Below are 17,486 nucleotides of genomic sequence, written 5' to 3'. Positions count from 1 at the left end.
TGGCTTGTCTTAAATGGAGAAATCTAGAGCAATCTGGGTAGAGGTAGTAAAATTGGAATAGAATAACAAACACCTTAAAAATCACTATTTCATCATGTGACAAACACTCTCTAGTGGAGTGTTGAAATGTTTCTCCCTGTTGAATGCCATCAATTGTCAAACTGTTAGGTTACCTCATGGCCCCATTCAAATAGAATGAGGACACCATAAGCTTCTGCATGGGTAGATCTGTGACCCCATATCCACCTTCTCAGGCCAATCCTGGGCTTTCTAAGAAGCCCTGTACTGAGGGGTGTTTTCTAGGATCAGGAATACTATCCCCAAGGCATCTGCAATGTAATTGCTTTTGCCAACAATAGAGAGAGCCTCTCAGGCAGTGAGACTAACAGATACAAAGGCAGGGAGATTATCTAGTGCTCCCTCATTTTTGTAACAACACTGTAAAAGGTACCCAGGATTTACCTCCAGTTCAGCGAGCCCGGAACAAGGACGATAGACCATATCATGATTGTAAATACTAGAATCAGTTGAACCTTTGAGGCAGTCATTGTCTCACCCATATGACTTTGCTTCTTGATTACAAATCATTTACTATCCCTCCGTATAGACACAATTTTCCTGAGAAGCTTTGGAAAAGAGTAGAAATTTCACTGGACTTGGAATTGAACACCTCTGGGGTGGGTCCTGCCTGTGACTCTTACAAACCTTGTCTACTTGGGTAAGTTTTATAATCTGTGTAAGCCTCGCTTTTCTCATGAGGATAATAACACATGTCTCACAGAACATCTGTGAGATGTCAACAATGCCTGAACATTCAAAGCATAGAACATGGAACATAATACTCATAAAGTGAAGTCCTGCCTGCCTCTCTCTCCTCTTCTTCTTTTTCTCCTTTCCTCTCTCCTTCTTTCTCCCTTTTCTTCCCTTTCAGTCCTCCTGTCTTTTCAAAGTCTAGTTATTAGTGAAATCCACCCTGTACTTCCAAGCACAGCCTTGTTTTGGAAGGATAGTCTAAATCCTGGGAGATGTGAAGTTGTTATGTGCATTCTGGGCTTGGGATGGGTCAAATGCAGAAGGGGAGGTAAATAGAAATGTCCTTTGAGATTATGAATCTGCAGTGACATCTCCATAGACCAAGGACAAGAGGCCAGTCTTGAGTTTGGGTCCCGAACTCTCAGCAAGGCACTCAGTGACATCCACCCCCTATCATCTCTTACTTATTCTTATGACTCTGGCTTCTTCTAAACTATTAGTTCTCAACACGTGGTCCCTGAATCAGCAACATCAGCATCACGTAGGAAACTTTGAGAGATACAGATTCTTGGGCCCCACTCCAGACCTACTAAATCAGAAACTCTGGGGGTGAGGTCCAACTATCTGTATTTTGAAATGTCCTCTGACTGATTTTGATGAACACCCACGTGTGAGCACCACTGTCCTTCACCAACCTCAGCTCAGGATGTCCCTTGTGCACAAGGATGGGAAAGGTAGCTGGAAACCTGACACCAGATTGCCAAAGCTTCTCGAATAGGTCTCATACCATCTGAGCCACAAGTTAGTTAACTAAATTCACTCCCCCAGGCTATGACTCTGATAAGGGTAAAGGATGTTGATTCATCTGACATGAATCTGCAAATATTTCTCCAATAAATGCTTTTGAAGTGTCTGAGTTAAATAAACATTTGCAATGGACCCAAGCTTTTCTACTTGGCCTCTTTCATCAAGTTCCTATCAAAATCTCCTCTTGGATCATGCTCAAAGGAGATGAAGAAGACAAGACAGGCTTATAACTCCTGCTTCCTAGGTCATAGGATTCATGTACTACAAGAACCATGCTGCTGCATTTTTTCATATCTATCACCCTTTCCCCAAAGCATTTGGGGCAAACATTTCTTCTTAATAAAAATGGATATAGAAAATTTTAATGCTCACAACTCTCCTGTAATATATAAGGCATTTTTATTTATAAACCAGGAAGTCAAAACTGGGATTGGTTATTGTAACAGATGCTGTTGATTTCCTACTCCACATCCCCAGAGCCCACCACTGAGTTCACCTGAAGCTGACAACTTCCCCCTTCAAGCACTTTTCCATTCATGGGCACAGCAGCTCTGAAGTGCCAGGGGGAACTCTCAAACAGTGAGAGAAAAGTATCAGTGAATAACTATCCCAGCTGTGCTGTCCCTTGGCCAGACAATTCTGAGGTATACTTTACAGTATTACTGAGATGATCTCCAGAAGGATTGGATGACAGAGGCCCAGAGTGGTAATGGCTCATTCAGACACTGTAGAGCTTTGTCTCTCCTTTCTGTGTCACTTTTCCCATATTTGGGATAAAATTCCAACTACACTCTCTGCACCCAAGTTTTTGTTTCAAGATCTATTTCAGGAACTCGTAGGAAGAGAGTTGGGTAATGTGATCAAGGTCATACGCGTAGTTAAGGCAGATGAGGATTCATCCTTTTTTCTACCGTCTTGCAAGAAGGTGCATGATCCTGGTGTTGAGTTTAGTACCTAATTCTATTCTTGTCAACATGCCCCTAGAGGTGAACATGTCACAAATACAGATGAGGTGATTGAGACTTATTTCGTAAATCAATAGCTGTTGAATTCTCACACTCCCTAAACCCATCAGAGTTTATATAGCAAGTTACCTTTCATGGTGTGCTTTCCAGAAATCCTATTACTGTTGATTTTCTCAATAACTATGTACCTATATAACATGGGCAGAAGCATAATGCCTGACATGTAACAATTCTTAATTTGTTGAATGAATGAGTAAATCATGGAGTACATTTCAGATTAGGAAATAGGGGCCTAAAATTTTGAATCCCATCAAAGGTCACATCTGTTTAATAGTCCAGGCGGGACTAAAAGTCCAGCCCCTTCAGGTTTTACCTAGTACATTTCCTATTCCATCTCTTAATGCCCTTTAAGGTCAAATATTTTTCCAATATTTTTTAATCAGTAGAAGAAAAATTATATCATTTAGAGCTATCTATTATTGTGGTACTATTCAAAGAAAGTAATTGTCTGGAACAAATTTATACTGAAAAATTCTAGTTTGGGGTTTTGGACAAATGAGGTCTTTTGGCAGCTGAATATGAAAAGTGTAATGATTGGTACAGCAAATACTCTGGGTGGATTGTGACCAGAGAACAACTCCCAAGCAAGAATCTTCTGGAGGCTATAATAATCTTCAGGCTACACCACTCTGAAATAATGGGATTGTCTTATGACACTCTTTTTTTTTTTTAATCTGTCAGTCAATAAGTATGTTTTGGACATGTTATGTGCAGAATCCTAGACTAGGTGCTTCTCAAAAAATGTGTGTGGTGGGTCTCTGCCATTAAGGAGATGATAAATTCTCCTATATCTGATTCCCTCCATCTTCCACCCCCTCCCCCAAATATAGGCTATTATCCTAATGTAAGACACCATTGTCTTTCATGGGTATAATTGAAACAACTTCTAACCTGATGCTTGCATTAGGTTTTTGGTAAATACCCTTCATCAAGTTATGGAATTCCTCTTTTGTAGTTTATTAAGTTTGTCATGAATATATATTGAAATGTATCAAATGTATCAAATGATTATTCTGTATCCATTGAGATAATCATTAGATTTTCTTCCTTTACTCTATTAATGTGGTAAGCCATTTTAATTAATTTTATAATGGTAAGCCAACCTTAATTTCCTTGGTGGGGGGAAACAAGTTGGTCATAAAATATTCTCATTTTTATATACTACTGGATTAGGTTGGCTGATATTTTGTTTAGGTTTTGCATCCATGTTCATGAGTCATTTGGCTTATAATTTCCCTTTATTCCTTTAGTTTTGTCAGGTTTTATAATTGAGATTATTCTAGCCTCATAAAATGAGTTTGGAAGTATTCCCTTTCTTTTTATATTTGAAAGAGTTTATTTAAGATTGGAATTATTTTTTCCTTGAATATTTGGTAAAACTTATCCAGATAACCATCTGACTCAGTGTTTTCTTTGTAATGAGAATTTAAACTACTGGTTTGATTTTTTAAATGTTTATAGGAATGATCAAGTTTTCTGCTTCTTGTTGAGTCAGATTTTATAAGCTTTGTAGGGATGTGTTTTTTATCTATGCATTTATAGGGATGCATGTATGGGGATTTTATCTATGCACATTTATAGGGATGTTATTTTATCTGTTTTAATATTCATTGATAGAAAGGTGCTCTTAAGACCCCTGTTATCTTTTTAATCTCTTCCATAACTATTATGTCCTCCAGTCCATTAGGGCTGCTGTAACAAAATACCACAGACTGAGCAGCTTATTATCAACAAAAGTTGTTGCTTCTCACAAGTCTGGAAGCTGGAAGTCTGAGATCAGGGTGCTAGCAAAGTCAGATGAGTGCTTTCTTCTGGATTAAAGACTTCTCACTGTGTCCTCACATGCTAAAAGGGACGAGGGAGCTCTATAGGGTCTATAAGAGATTTATAAAAACAGTAATCCTATTCATGAGGGCTCCATCCTCATGACTTAAGCACCTCCCAAATGCCCCATCTCCCAAGACCATTGCCTTGGGGGGTTAAGATTTCAACATATGTATTTTGAGGAGACACATACACCTAGATCATAGCAACCCCTTTGCATTTTTGACCAATTATGGCAGCAATGGAAATCTAACACAAGTGCATACATAAAAGGAGTGTTGTGTGTTTTAAATGAGTTCATTTGTGTAAACCAGTAAGAATAATACCTAGCAGGTATTAAGTGATAAATTCTTACTGTTATGATTAGGCTACTCCCTATATTATTTCATTCACTTGAACAAGATCTTATTTATTATTATAATTATTATAATGTTACAGTGCATGTAAAATATATTGTCATATTGTTCTTTTTAAATACGTTCTTGGATATTCTCATTTGTTTATCTGTCCTCATTCTGTGGAACAGAAATCACCACTGCAATTTTTATTAGAAACACTTCAAAATGTATACATTCAATTATTTCTGTTGATAAAAATCATAGCTTTTGTAATAAAGAAAAATGTGGATGTTGTTTTGGAATTGGCCAATGGGAAGAGGCTGGAAAATTTTTGAGAAACACGATAAAAAAGCTAGATTTTCTTGAACATATTATTAGTAGAAACGTGGATGTTAATGATTCTGCTAGAGAGGACTGAGAAGGACATAAAGAACCTGAGAGAAAAAAAATATATATGCATTGTCTTGGAGAATACCTAAATTGTCTTAAACAGACTGTTGGTAGAAATGTGGATATTGAAAGTGTTGTTGATGAGGGCTCTGATGGAAATGTTATTGGAAATGGAGGCAAGGGGAGCTAAGCAGAATGCTGAGCAGAATTGTGCCCTGAAGTAATGTGGAAAACAAAGCTTGTAAATAATTAATTTGGAAATTTAGCTGATGAAAGTTCCAAGCAAAACATTGAAGTTCAGCTTGGTTTCATCTTGCTGCTCATAATAACATGCAAAAGGAAAGAGATTTGTGGGAAGACTGTTAAGCAAAATGTGTCCAGGACTTGATGATTTAGGAAATTCTCAGCATATCTACATTCTTAAGAGACCTCATGGAATTATCCAGTAGGTAGAGGAGTAACATAAAGAATATTAAATTGTTCTGTAAAATTAACATAAGAATATTTTTCTGTGAGGAGTCCAAGTAGATGAATTAGTTGAAGAGGCCCAGAAATATGAGAAATGTAGAAATTAAGAGCAAATAGAAAAAAAAAAAAAGAGGGATTTAACAAGATGGTGGGAAGATGTGGGCTGAGGAGAAGTGGGAGCCAGCAACACATTCTGAAGAGCTGGAAAAGCCCAGCGTCAGAGGAATTAAGGTGTCTAATAGCCAACATTAAGCTACTTGTTGTGATGCCCTGTGAAATATTTCCTATCCCTATGTCTATTGCCCTCACACTTAGTCAAATCTACTGGAACGGAGGAGCATTTAAATTCTACAGGACCCAAAAGGGAGACCACTAGAAAGAGATAATACACAGGACAAAAGAAAAAGAAATTGGAAAAAAAATGGGGCAAAGGTGATTAGAAGTGTAATTCGTTACAATCTAATCATCCTCTGATGATCCAAGAAATAGCTGGAGAGGGTTAGGATGGGGGAATACTTTGTGTTTCCATCTCTGAGGGATACGCAATCTTGGTCAATTTTATTTAAAACACTAAAAGACAGAATGATCTCAGTAACCTGAAATATTGGAAGTACTCAGGCACCTGATATCTGGATCCACTAAGAAAATCACATCAGATATGAACATTTGTATTATTTGTTTCATCATCAAGAAAATGAGAATAACGGGCGCCTGGGTGGCTCAGTTGGTTAAGCGACTGCCTTCGGCTCAGGTCATGATCCTGGAGACCCTGGATCGAGTCCCGCATCGGGCTCCCTGCTCGGCAGGGAGCCTGCTTCTCCCTCTGACCCTCCCCCCTCTCATGTGCTCTCTCTCTCTCATTCTCTCTGTCTCAAATAAATAAATAAAATCTTTAAAAAAAAAAAAAAAAAAAAGAAAATGAGAATAACAATGGTACTCATTTGGGATACTCCACCCCCTTTCTTTTTTAAAAGAAAAAAATTTCTTTTTTTTTCCTCATTTTTTTCTGTATTGGAAATTAACCTCATTTTCTCATTTCCAAATACAGTCTTCAATAATATCTTTCTGATGCTTTCAGCAAACCACATTTCTGCTTTACCAACTTTTTTTTTACATCATTAGTTTCAGATGTAGTGTTCAATAATTCATCATTTGCATATAACAAACAGTTTGCATCACATCACGTGCCCTCCTTAATGCCCCATCATCCGATTACCCCATCCCACCACCCATCTCCCCTCCAGCAACCCTCAGTTTGTTTTCTATAGTTAAGAGTCTCTCATGGTTTTACTCCCTCTCTGGTGACTTCCCATTCAGTTTTCCCTCCCTTTCCCTATGATCCTCTGTGCTGGTTCTTATGTTCCACATGTAAGTGGAACCATATAATTGTCTTTCTCTGATTGACTTATTTTGCTCAGCATAATACCCTCCAGTTCCATCCATGTCAATGTAAATTGTGAATATTCATCCTTTCTGATGGCTGAGTAATATTCCATTGTATTTATGGACCACATCTTCTTTATCTATTCATCTGTCAATAGACATCTCACCTCTTTCAAAATGGATGAAAGATCTAAATGTGAGACAGAAATCCATCAAAATCCTAGAGGAGAGCACAGGCAGCAAGCTCTTTAACCTCGACTGCAGCAACTTCTTGCTAGACACGTCTCCAAAGGCAAGGGGAAAAAAAGGCAAAAATGGACTTTTGGGACTTCATCAAGATAAAAAAAACTACACAGCGAAGGAAAAATTGACAAAATTAAAAGACAACCTACAGAATGGGAGAAGATATTTGCAAATGACATATCAGATAAAGGCCTAGTATCCAAGATCTATAAAGAACATATCAAGCTCAACACCCAAAAAACAACAACAAAAATCCAATCAAGAGATGAGCAGAAGACATGAACAGACAGTTCTGCAAAGAAGACATCCAAATGGCCAACAGACACATAAGAAAAAATTGTTCCACATCATCTGGCATCAGGGAAATACAAATCAAAACCACAGTGAGATACCACCTTATACCAGTTAGAATGGCAAAAATTAACAAGGCAGGAAACAGCAAATGTTGGCCAGGATGTGGAAAAGGGCAACCTTCTTACACTGTTGGTAGGAATGCAAGCTGGTACAGCCATGCTGGAAAACACCATGGAGGTTCCTCAAGAAGTTAAAAATAGAGCTACCCTATGACCCAGCAATTGCACTATTAGGTATTTACCCCAAAGATACAAATGTGGTGATCCGCAGGGGCACCCACACCCCAGCGTTCATAGCAGCAATGTCCACAATAGCCAAACTGTGGAAAGAGCCAAGATGTCCATCCACTCCCATTTCTCACTATTCTTTGATGTAGGAGCATAATTGCATGATTCTCTCCAGGTGGCAGCAATTTAGAGAGGATACAACATGGCATAAATAAATGAGTCTCACAGGGACTCTGGCCTTTACGTTTGCTGTAATGTGTTTGCTCCCCTCCAAGTTTACTGGAGGCTTGGCCTAGGATGGCCCATTCACAACCTTGTGGCTAGAGAACCATCCATACTAAGTGTTCTACTTTCTGGGACAGCCAGATGAGTGCTTTTCCCACCCCCAAACAGAGCTAATTGTGCCAGAATTGAACATCATTAGCAATTATGTGACTTTTACATTGGTCATCCAATATTTTCCTTAGTGCTGAAAAATTTATTTTGCTCTATGTAGTGAATTTTAGAGAGTGATAAAAATTAAATTCCTCCTCCAAGATTTTGTTTCAGTAAGTTTCTCTCTGTCTCTGAAATATGAAACATTAAATAGGAAATAACATTAAAGGAGATATTTATGTAAAGAAGCCAACCATCATCTTGCCATCTTAATGCTACTATCCTTGTTTATTTGTATCTTAATTTTTGCATTTATAGGCATACCTCATTTTATTGCACTTTGCTTTATTGTGCTTTGCAGGTACTGCATTTTTCATAAATTGAAGATTTGTGGCAACCCTGCATCGAGCAAGTCTATCGGTGCAATTTTTCCAACAGCATTTGCTCACTTTGTGTCTCTGTGTCACATTTTGGTAATTCTCACAATATTTCAAACTTTTTCATTATTATTATATTTGTTATGATGATCTGTGATCAGTGATCTTTGATGTTACCATTGTAATTGTTGTGGGAGACCACAAACTGCACCCATACAAGATGGCAACTTTAATTGATAAATGTGTGTGTTCTGACTGCTCCACAGACTGGCTGTTCCCCATCTGTCTCCTTCTCCTCATGCCTCACCATTCCCTGAGACACAACAATACAGAAATTAGGCCAATTAATAACCTATAAGGGCCTCTATGTGTTGAAGTGAAAGGAAGAGTCGCATGTCTCTCACTTTAAATCAAAAGCTAGAAATTATTAAGCTTAGTGAGGAAGGCATGTCACAAGCCAAGATAGGCCAAAAGCTAGGCCTCTTGTTGCAAACAGTTAGCCAAGTTGTGAATGAAAAGGAAAAGATCTTGAAGGAAATTAAAAGTTCTACTCCAGTGAACACACAAATGATAAGAAAGCAAAATAGCTTATTGCTGATATGGAGAAAGTTTTAGTGGTCTGGAGAGAAGATCAAACCAGCAACAGGATTTCCTTAACTCAAAGATTAATCCAGAGCAAGGCCTTGACTCTGCAGTTTCATGAAGGCTGAGAGAGGTGGGGAAGCTGCAGAAGAAAAGTCTGAAGCTAGCAGAGATTGGTTCACGAGATTTAAGGAAAGAAGCCATCTCCATAACATAAAAATGCAAGGGGAAGCAGCAAGTGCTGATGTAGAAAATGTACCAAGTTATCCGATGACCTAGCTAAAATAATTAATGAAGGTGACTACACTAGACAATAGATTTCCAATGTAGACGAAACACCCTTATACTGGAAGAAAATGTCTTCTAAGACTTTCATAGCTAGAGAGAAGTCAGTGCCTGGCTTCAAAGCTTCAAAGGAAAGGTTGACTCTTGTTAGGAGCTAATGCAGCTGATGATTTTCAGTGGAAGCCAAAGCTCATACACCATTCCACAAATCCTAAGGCCCCTAAGAATTATGCTAAATCTACTCTGCCTGTACTCTATAAATGGAACAACAAAGCCTGGTGACAGCACATCTGTTTACAACATGGTTTACTGAATATTTTAAGCCCATTATTGAGACCCACTGCTCAAAAAAAAAAAAATATATTCCTTTCAAACTATTACTGCTCATGATGATGCACCTAGTAACCCAAGAGCTCTGATGGAGATGTACAGTGGCATTAATATTGTTTTTATGCCTGCTTATACAGCATCCATTCTGTAGCCCATGGATCAGGGAGTCATTCCAACTTTCAAGTCTTATTATTGAAGAAGTACATTTTGTAAGGGTATAGCTGCCATATATAGTGCTTCCTCTTATGTATCTGGGCAAAGTAAATTGAAAACTTTCTGCAAAGAATTCACTATTCTCGATACCATTAAGAACATACATGATTCATGGGAAGAAGCCAAAATTTTAACATTAATATGAGCTTGAAGGAAGTTAATCCCAACCTTGAGGGATGAATTTAAAGGGTTCATGACTTCAGTGGAGGAGGTAACTGCAGATGGGGTGGAAATAGCAAGGGAACTAGAATTAAAAGTGGAGCCTGAAGATGGGACAAATTGCTGCAATCTCATGATAAACCTTTAATGGATGAGGAATTGCTTCTTATGGATGAACAAAGACAGTGGTTTCTTAAGATGGAATCTACTCCTGCTGAAGATGCTGTGAAGATTTTTGAAATAGCAACAAAGGATTTAGAATAGTACATCAACCTAGTTGATAAGGCAGCAGCAGGGTTTGAGAAGATTGACTCCAATTTTGAAAGAAGTTCTCCTGTGGGTAAAATGCTATCAAACAGCATCATCACATGCTACAGAGAAATCATTCATGAAAGGAAGAGTCATTTGATGCAGCAAACTTCATTGTAGTCTTATTTTAAAAAATTGCCACAGCCACCCGATAGGTAAGCGGCTATCAACATCCAGGCAAGATCCTCCACCAGCAAAAAGATTACAACTCGATGAAAGTTCAGATGATGGTTAGCTTTCATTAGCAATAAAGTACTTTTAATTAAGGTATGTACATTGTTTTTTAGGCATAATGCTATTTCTCACTTAGTAGACTACAGTACGGTGTAAACATAAGTTTTCCATGCACTGGGAAAACAGAAAATTCATTTGATTCCCTTTATTGCTGTATTCGCTTTATTGCAGTGGTCTGGAACCCTGCAATATCTCTGTGGTATTTCCTGTCTCCCAAGTGAAAGAAGGCAATCTGAAAAGGCTACATATCGTATGATTCCAGCTGTATAAAATTCTGGAAAAGGCAAAACTATGGAGACAGTAAAAAGACCAGTAGTTGCCAAGAGTTAGGGGGGAGGCAGGGATGAACAGGCTGAACACAGAGGGTTTTTAGAGCAGTGAAAGTATGCTATACAATCCTGCAGTGGTGGATACATTTCATTATATATTTGTCAAAACTCATAGAATATGCAACACCAAGAGTGAACTCTAATGTGAACTATGGACTTCAGGTGGCAATAATATGTCAGTGTAGGTTCATGGATTTTAACAAATGCACTGCTGCAGTATGAGATGTTGATAGTTGAGGAGGCTGTGCACATGTGGGAATAGTGGGCATATGGGACTCTCTATACTTTCTGCTTAATTTTGTTGTGAACCAAATACTTCTCTAAATAGGAAAGCTTATTAATTTAAAAAAATCTTATGGTTTGTAATAAAAAAGCTTTGGGTCTTGCCTTTTACAAAAAGATAAAATATACAAAGAAAGCAGGGATGTGTAAGTTTGAAAACAGAGTGATTGTGAGTTCTGGCCATTGAACTCTGAACTTACATATTTACTGATGGCTTTTAGAGGAGCTGATGTGATGGAAGGCATAGTCACACCTTTCAATTGCTTCTAAGGCAGTGGTTCTCAAAGTGTGGCCCTGGACCATCAGAGTCAGCATCACCCAGGAACGTCTTAGAAATGCAAACTCTCAGGCCTTATTTCAGGTCTACTAATCAGAAGTGGGGATTGGGTCCAGCTATTAGTGTGATGAAGACCTCTAGGTGATTCTAATGCTTGCTATGAGTAAACTAAGAGTAAGAGGAAGAACTCCTATGTTAAGATGTGGTGAATGTGCTGCATTCAACCAATTTGTTATCTGAATGCTCCACAGTGTATCCATCCATTAGGATCTGTGGTTGCATGGAACAGAGACTATCTGAGCCTGACTTAAGTTGAAGAAAAAAAAAAAAAAAAGGTTATACTAGAAGTTTTTCTATGAGTAACTTCCAGAATTAAATAAGAGAGACACAACCAGACATCAGAAAGAATAACCAAGGAAACAGATTTTTATAGGGATTATTTTAAAATTGATGTTCTTTCAACTGCTTTCTGTACAAGTCTGACTTCACTGAAATCCAGAGTGCTAGAATGAAGTCTACGAGTGGCAGAGAGAGGAGTGGGTGGCACTATGACCAACAGTCTCAGTAGGTCCCTTCCCAGTGGCTGCTCTAGCAAGATGGGTGATGAAGCAGCAAAATACCCAATGTTGACTGTAGGGAGGTATGACACAGTACAAGGTACATGGGCTCTGGCACTGGATGTATCTGAATTTGAGTCCCAACTTCGCTGCTTATTAACCTCACCACCTTGGAGAAACTACATAACCTGCCTGAGCATCAGTTACAAAATGAGCAGGGTTGACATGTGGATTAGAGAAAATGTAGACAAAGCACCCAGCACATAGTAGGTGGTAACTTTCATTGGGGCACTATCGCCAATCTTTGAATCACCAACTATTATTTATTTCACCTCCCACAGGTTTTGGGAGGGTTCCTTGGATGCCATGTACGTACTCCCTAAATGTTACCCAATGGTGCCCTAGGTGTCAGAACAGGTTAATACTATTCCTAACATGCCCCACACTTCCAGAGATTAAATTCAGCTGTAGAGGATTTATCTGAAGGTGGGGGGAAAGTAGTCTTTGAAATAAAGTCGTTAGGAGCTGGCCTACTCATTGTATTCCAGCAAAGGGAATGAGTCACCATTTCCCTGCCAACATGTATGTGTAAATACAGACCAAGGTTAAGCAACTAGCTGCTCTTGCCTTATTCTCTGTGGCCCTAACCTGCTGTCATAGCAGCAGCTTTTGAAATGGAGAAAAATGCAATGATTGCATGACCTAATTCAGGCCTGGTGCTTTAAGCGGGAAACATGTGTGGGCCTCTCTCTTTCATACACACACTCAGAGCCTAGAGCAATCAGCAGGGATTTTGAAACAGGTCCTTGTGGAAATAAATTCAGTGCCCTACACCTACCTATTACATAACTAGAGGTTAAGGAAACAAAGCCCTGTGGCTGGGTGTGCCTGAGTATGCAAGCCAGAGAGATACACGCCAGATACCAGAGCCCTACCCTGTCCTTACTAAGCAGAAAAGGGAAGGCAGAAACGACCTCTTTATCAGGGATGGTTAGAATGCTATCTTCTGAAGAGGGTCAAGTGGGAGAAGGGAAGGAAAAGATAACATCTGTGAGCACCTATTAGGTATTGGAAAGCAGGCTTGATGGTTTTGCTAAGTATATCTCGATCTTCACAACACTTCCCAGTTTTTGAGCTTAGCATGATAAGGTCACAATTATCACATCATGGATGAAGAAACTGAAACCAGAAAAGTGAACTCAGCTTGCTAGTGAATGGCAGTGGCAGGCTCACAAGGGATATATGTGTGGCCACCACATTCTAGCTCAGCATCCTGCTGGAGTGGGAAGGAGACAGGGCCAGGCCCTCAGTCCTACTTGCCCCCATCCCAGTGAGGTGGGCTATACCAGTGACATGCGAGTCAGATTGCCATTCACCTTTACTTGAGGCAGCCTCAGCCCAGTAGGGATGTCGTTACATCTTCTGGAACAGAAGAAGGTATGCACTATCCCTCCCTAGTAGCCAAAAGATGAAAGGGGCTATGCGCTCTGATACAGAGGTAAACTCTAGGGCTTCCCAATCTCACCTTCATCTTTGCACAGGATTCTCAGAGAGAAAAAAGACAACAGATTGACAAGGTAAAGGCCTTCAGTGCATTGTCCAAGACACAATAAGCTTTTTCTTTTCATTTATTTTTCCATCTTGAAACATGATGGCTGTGAAAAGATAATTTTGCCAATGTCTTCTGAAGTCCAATCAGTGTCAATGTCTAATCAAGCCAAAGAATGGACCACCCACATTTTAAAATAATTCCCTCCTTCTTGCCTATATGCATTGCTTTATTCACTTAAATACAATACATATTTATGGATGACTATTCTGTGTCAGGCATTATGCTCATTGCAGACATGGCAGAGCTAATTAAGACAGAGACCTGCCCTTAAGGGACTCCTGGTCAAGGGGTGAAAACAACAAGACCTGGGCAATGATACAGGTACATACAGGTGAAAGGCAGGGGTGACACCTGCTAGAGACAGGGAGAAGTAGAGAAGGACAGTAGAAGGACAGTGTCTCAAGCAGAAGGATGACCATGAGCACAAGCAGAGAGGCATGAGAGAGTTTCATGCTTTTGGGAAATAGAGAGTAATCCAAAAAGTTGGACTGTGAAGCTTGAGAAAGATATAAAAGGAGATAAAATTGGAGAAATAAATAGCTAGATCAGGAAGGAGGTTAAGGTTTCGCTCAAGATCTGTCAGGTGGTAGGCATGGGACTCAAGTCTTTTGCTTCAAATTATAGAGCTCTGTCAACTCTACAAAGCTAATATGTTTATAAATATGCTCCCTGGCCTTCAGTGACTATTGAAACCTGCTTTAAAAATGGAAGGATTTATTGTATATCCTTGTGATAAGTCCATCTTAAATCATACTTTTTGAAGTTGGTATCTTTTATAATGATTTTTCTATGTGCTATACAATCCATATTGCTGATCAGTAATATGGATTACTGGATAACTGGATGAAGTACTAGATAACCCCTTGGTGTTTGGCTAAAATTAAAATAAGCACTTCTGAAGGTCCTAGGCCCTTTGTCCATCTACTATTCATCTCTTCATCTGCATGTATTTTGAATTTTACATGTGTATCACTATTTAGCTCTTCCGTCCCTCTTTCTCTCTTCCCACAAGGGCACTTTCTTAGAACACATGCTTTTGGAGTCCCAGATCACCTTACAAGAAGCCCAATTATCTGAATCCAGCATGCTATGGTGACCATATAGACTGACAACATAGGTAGAGAAAGAGGCCCAGCTTTTCCAACTTACAGCCTTTTGAGTCTTTCCAACCCAGGTATCAGACTGAAGAATCCTTTGAGAAAAAACTCAGCTCCAGTCACCATCTGAAAACAACCTCCTAAGACACCTCAATTCAAGAAAGCCCAGTCATGCTGCTCCTGAATTCTTGACCCTCGGAAATGGAAAGATTACATATGATGTCTGTTACTTAAGATATTATGTTTTGGGGTGACATTATGCAGCAGTAAGTGACACAATTTCTAAAGGGTGTTTATGGAAGGATTGTAATGTAGAGGCCAAATGATACGGAATACTGTTTTTTACAGTGTCTGTCCCTCCATGTCTTTGACTGGATGTTCTTTCTCTTCTCTTCATCTACCCAAACTTGCCTATGTTTGAAGGCTCAGTTGAGATCCTAACTTCTCAATCTTTCTCTTATCACCCTAATCCATAATGATCTCTGTCTTCTTCGAGGCCAAGACCAAGGGTTCACAGACCTGCCTGAAAAGCAGAATCCTTGCTGAGTTTGTTAAAGAAATGCATGCCTAGGCCCTACCCTGGACCTACTGAATCATAATCAACAGGGTGGGGACCAAGCATCTTTACTGGTCTGACATCAGTTGGTAGGTTGGTGTGCAGCAGCTTTTGGAAACCATTCATCTGGACCATGAATCTGAGCGCAGGATTACTCACTGCCTTGTAATACCCCCTCACTGCAATATTGTCTTTAAATATTTTAAGAGAAGAACCCTGTTTCTTTGTTCATTCACTTAATGGAGATTAACTGGGTACTTGCTATTTGCTGGGCATTGTAGTAGGTGATGGCAATATAGAGATGAGTAAGCACTAGGACCTATCTCAAAGAGATCTCAGGCATTACTGCAGGCAATAGACTGGGCAATGACTCAGGGAGGGAGGCAGCCAGAGGTGGAATGCAGTGGCATGTCAGCTGGTACTAATGATCCCTGAAGCTCTTGTAGGCACAGTCAACCAGGCAAACAGGTAGGACAAAGATGAGAAGGCTGCATATCATTTGTTCTTCTTCCTTCTACCCATTCCTGTTCATGCACAAATCCTCTCCCCACTTCAGGCTTTTTCTGATATTCAATATAATCCAATTTTACCTATAGAGAACTGTCTTCAGGGAGGACCAAACAATGTATTCCCTGAGGTCTGTACCCTCCAAGGGATCGCTTTGCCCGCTGGAAAGTCAACACTGTAACAAACCATTTTTAAACCATATATTAAATACTTATTATATTCCAGGTTACTGTGCAAAGCATTTTCCCCATTCTCTGCTCAGGCATCTCTTTGAGGTAATTATTTCTGTTTTACCCCCTATCTACCCCATCATCTCTCTTACTGTTGCACCTACTACCTCTGTGTCTAACCTACTTGGTACTTCCAGTGATAGGCTCACTGTCATCTATGTCTAGTCTGGCTCCAGTTAATATAGACATCTGCTACCTCAGAATATGTTTCCAACATTTCACTCAAACCCAATGTATTATTTTGCTACTGCTGCTGCTGTAAAAATATTACCACAGTTTAGTGGCTTAAATGAACATGAATTTATTATCTTAAAGTTCTGGAGGTCAGAAGTCCAAAATGAGTCTTTCTGAGCTAAAATCAAAATAAAATTCCTTCTGGAGGCTCATGGGAAGAATCCATTCCCTTGCTTCTTAGAGCTCCTTGAAGCTGTCTGCATTCCTAAGCTTATGGGCTCTTCTTCCAGCTTCAAAGCCACTCTGACATCCTGCTTCCCTCTTGTAAGGATTGTTGATGAGTAATCCAGGATAATCTCTCCATCTCAACAGCCTTAATTTAATCTACTGTGCAAAGTCCCTTTTCCATGTAAGGTAAAATATTTACAGCTTTGGTGGGAGTTAGGATGTGAACATTTTTGAGGTGGAGGGAATTATTCTGCCTGTCACACCCACATCTCCTGAGCAGTGGACTACACCACTGTTTCTAAATTATCTTCCTGTCTACCTTCCACTGGACACATCTCATCCAAGGATTGGAGGAAAGGAAGCTGAAGTAAATGCCAGAACTGCTAGGTCTCCCTTCCAGAGCTGAACTGAATCTAAGGGTATATAATATTCATCCATCTATAATTGAGTCTCATTATCTTTATCAATCATCTGATCCCACAAAGTCTACTCTGCCCTAAATTGAAGTTTTCCTTGGTCACTGACCAAGTAAGGCCCTCCTTCAGGTAATACTTCCTCCTCACTGTAACTTTGTGAGTTTCCTCTCCTGTCATCTACCCCTTATTCCTACTGCATCTTGCAGAATGTACCTTTTTAGACCATATGGACCATCTACACTCTCAGGCTTTTGTCTCTCCAGTTCATCTTTAGCCATACCATATTCACTATAATCCTCTAATTGCAAGATATTTATTGACCCACAACCCATCTCCTTTATATTTTCTCCATCTTAGATTCTATACTTCACCTTTTCAGTGACACTTCTGCCTGTCCTTTTCTTTGAACTTCAGTGTCATTCACCCTATCCATGGATGAATCCCTACTGCCTTTTCCGGGCTTGTTTCCTACATTCTGGGAGTCAGAGAATAAATTACATAACTGAGTAGATGGGCATTATTATAATCTTAAGGTCACCAACAAC

This window comes from Halichoerus grypus, chromosome 5 (assembly GCF_964656455.1).
Source record: "Halichoerus grypus chromosome 5, mHalGry1.hap1.1, whole genome shotgun sequence".
NCBI classification, from domain to species: Eukaryota; Metazoa; Chordata; class Mammalia; order Carnivora; family Phocidae; genus Halichoerus; species Halichoerus grypus.
The sequence above is the reverse complement of the archived record's forward strand: the minus strand, read 5'-3'. Positions refer to the sequence as shown.